Genomic DNA, 3,868 nt, shown 5'->3' with positions numbered 1-3,868 from the left:
ATTTTGTAATGTCCTTGATCGTGTTTGGGGATCGTGCTCGTAAGTGCGAGCGATCCTTGTAGTGGTATGCTACTTTGATGAAGTCGTGGAGTGCGACTTTCAGTAAAGAAATCGGCAATTTTCGGGTCGAATGGATACGGCAGGACCCGATAGAAATCCGGGCTTCTTTTGGGCCTGGGCTTATTTTCGGCGCCCAGGCCAGGGCGCTGAAATAATTCACGCCCAAGTGGGGCGTTGAAAATATTGTTTGGGCTGGTCTTTTGATGACATAGTTGGCCTCTTGTTCGTTCGTTTTTTTTTACTTGGAAATTCTACGTATTCTCTTCTTTTTTGTTGCTTTTTATTTATTTATTTTTGGAACGTAGAATTTAGAGATTACAATGAGTTGAGTGATCGTGATAATTTCTCGAGAAGCCGTAGCCGATTGGTGGACTACGGTGTTTGTCGCTTTGGGGCGAGTATTTAAAGGAACTGTCGTTCTTAAGGCGTACAGTTATTGCATAGTTGGGCGAGTCTATATGGCCCGAGGAACATACTTTGAGGCGTAAGACTTTAATCGCGTTTATTTTTTTCTTTTGAACGCATTCGTGAATGTTCGATACTTAGGATGATGATATGTATGTGCGAACGAGCGTTCATAGAATGGCCGTTGCGTGCGGTTCATTAATCAGTTCACTTGAATCAATTTTTTGTTTTTTTTGAGCAATGACTGATGTTGAATAGTTTGGTTAGAAGCTTGACAGGGTTCAGGCCCATTCATGAAGTGGGCTCAAGCATCGTGCCCTTTTGATTGTTCAAACATTTGCTTTGAGATTTTTTTCTATTTTTCTATGGTCGTTTCGTAGCTTGGAGCCCCCAAGCATGCATGTTGGGATGCTTCCTTTTGGCGTACGATTTTTGTGGGTTCTTTCGAGAAAGATGCCTTGGGGTTCTGCTCGTGTAGATGCGAGCTATCCCTTCCGTGTTAGGTAATATTTTGCTACCTTTAATCCTTAATGCAGAAGTCGTGTGGCTTGCATTTTGAATTTGGGCGATAAGTAGTCTTTGCCTCACGCTCTTGGTCGTGCCCGCATTAGTGCAAAATGCCTTACTCTTTTTTTTAGACTTGTACGGTGGGATGGTTGAACTTATTGTGCGACGTAGGCTTGTGTGGCCTAAAAGCGTGTCTTATAACATTCCTCCAAGTGTTGGGATATCATTATTTATTTTTTGCATTGGAGTACTTCATCACGCCTCGTTCAGGTGCTCGAACAAGTGTAGCACCTTCTGCGTGGGTGTGCACGGCTTATTACTTCGTTCGATGCGAGGATTCATAGATGTTTCTTTCTTCTTCTTTTTTTTTTTTTTATCCTTGATTTTTCTTTCGCTTTTGCTTTGGAACGACGTAAACTGTGTAACAGGCGCTTGTAGGGCGAGCGTTATGTGCAGTAGTTTAATCGTAGTTTTGGTGACTCGCGATTTTCAGTTACCCTTGTTAGTGGGGTGACTTTATATATTCTAAGCAGCGCTTAGAATTTGGGAGGGGTTGTAGCCATTCTAAGGTTCGTTTTACACGATTAAACCTTAGGATTGTGCCCCTATGACGTGTGTATAGCATTAGCGTCGAGAATTTGCGATAAAATCGTCATTTCGAGCATTTTTAGAGTGTTTTTCTCAAGCCCCCAATTGTAGCTACGGGATTGGCTTGGTTCTATAATGCTTGGCATACGTTTTTATGTTAGGTTATGATACATATGACAATTCATAAATCATGCGGAAAAACCATTTAGCCAGGAATACATATTATTTACACATAATCATATAGCATAATTTAGATGCATACTCTTTGTTGCGTGCCTTCCCTAGCTGCGCCCGAACCGAACAAGAACAAGTCTTTAGGACTCCAAGTGTCGTCCCTCCGTAGATAGTCCACAGCACGTCCGGATCCGCCTTAAGATTGACCAACTAGAATCGCCCTTAAGGTACTAAAGATTTTCGGCACTTTTAGTCAAGGAATGTGTCTGAATTTTCTCTCAAAAACTCACTTTGAATACTTGAATAATCTCTTAAAATATGTGACCCTAGGCACCTATTTATAGAGTTATGGAAAGGGTTTTGGAATCCTATTAGGATACTAATTTATTTAATTATAACCCTACTAGGACTCTAATTAAATAATCATTATCTAATAGTTTTAGGATTTAATCACACTTCGAATCCCGATTGCTTCAGGATTCCCGCACAAGCATTGCACGAGCACCGTACACCCGCGCAAGCCTTGCGGCCCACGCTAGGCGCACAGCGCTCGGCCCATTGCTGTGCTCTTGCGCGCGCGCCCAAGGCCTTGGCTGGGCCTGGCCTTGCGCTGGGCCTGGTCGAGGCTTGGCGTGCGCTGGTGTGCGTTGGCTCGCTGGGCGACGGCCTGGCTTCGTGCTGGGCCTTCGTCTAGCGGGCCTCGTCCGATGCTAATTCGTACGATACGCTTCCGATTAAATTCCCGATTCCGGAATTCATTTCCGATACGAACAATATTTACTATTTCCGATTCCGGAATCAATTTCCGTTTCGAACAAATATTTAATATTTCCGGAATTATTTTCCGATTCCGATAATATTTCCGATTCTGACAATATTTCCGTTTCCGGCAATATTTCCGATTCTGGCAATATTTCCATTTCCGATAATATTTTCCGATACGTACCATGTTTCCGTTTCCGGCAACATCTACGACTTGGATAATATTTATATTTCCAATACGATCCATATTTCCGTTTCCGGCAATATCATCGTTTCCGGAGTATTCATTTCTTGCCTGTGACGATCTTAGCTCCCACTGAAACCAAGATCCGTCGATTCCGAATATCCATAGATGGAGTATTTAATGCTATTAAATACCTGATCCATTTACGTACTATTTGTGTGACCCTACGGGTTCAGTCAAGAGTAAGCTGTGGATTAATATCATTAATTCCACTTGAACTGAAGCGGCCTCTAGCTAGGCATTCAGCTCACTTGATCTCACTGAATTATTAACTTGTTAATTAATACTGAACCGCATTTATTAGACTTAACATTGAATGCGTACTTGGACCAAGGGCATTATTTCCTTCAGTCTCCCACTTGTCCTTAGGGACAAGTGTGCATTTCCTAATTCCTTTGTCGCTCGATGCTTGCTCTTGAACATAAGGTAAGAGTTGTCATCCTTATTATGTCCAGAGGTGTTCCTCGGTTTCAGAGTTCAACTGATCAAATAAACAGATAATCATAGCCCATGATTCATCCGAGCACGGCCATGCATTTCACAGTTTCTAGCTCTCCGAGTGGCCTTGTACAACTTTTAAGCATCTCATCCCGATTTATGGGAGGACAATCCCAATCTTGCGATCTTGAGATTAGACTTCGTTTGATAGGTGATTACCTGAGCGTTGCCTTTATAGCCTCCTTTTACGGTGCGACGGTTGGTCAACGTCAAAGCAACCAGTTCTCAAACAAGTAATCTCAAATCACTCAGGTATTGAGGATTTAGTGTCTAATAATTTTAATGAAATTTACTTATGACAGATTTTCATCTCTTACAGTAAAGTTTCATAGGTCTTGTCCGATACTAGTCTTCCCAAAGTAAGTATCTATGCAAATGATTATGACATTTCCATGTCCACATAGTTCAAGAAACAGAACTACTAGTCATCTTGCATTCTAATCGTCTAACGTTTTCTATGCGTCCAATTTTATAGAAAACTCCGACTAGGGACCTTTTTCAACTTTTGACATTCAAGTTCACTTGATAGACATTTCTTAGTCACAGGACTGGTCCTGACAGTCTATCTTGAATACATCGTCAAATTGAAGGGACTCATCATTTAATACTAAACCAAGATTAAATGGAATA

This window comes from Spinacia oleracea, chromosome 3 (genome assembly GCF_020520425.1).
Source record: "Spinacia oleracea cultivar Varoflay chromosome 3, BTI_SOV_V1, whole genome shotgun sequence".
Lineage (NCBI taxonomy): Eukaryota > Viridiplantae > Streptophyta > Magnoliopsida > Caryophyllales > Amaranthaceae > Spinacia > Spinacia oleracea.
Note: the sequence above shows the minus strand (reverse complement) of the source record.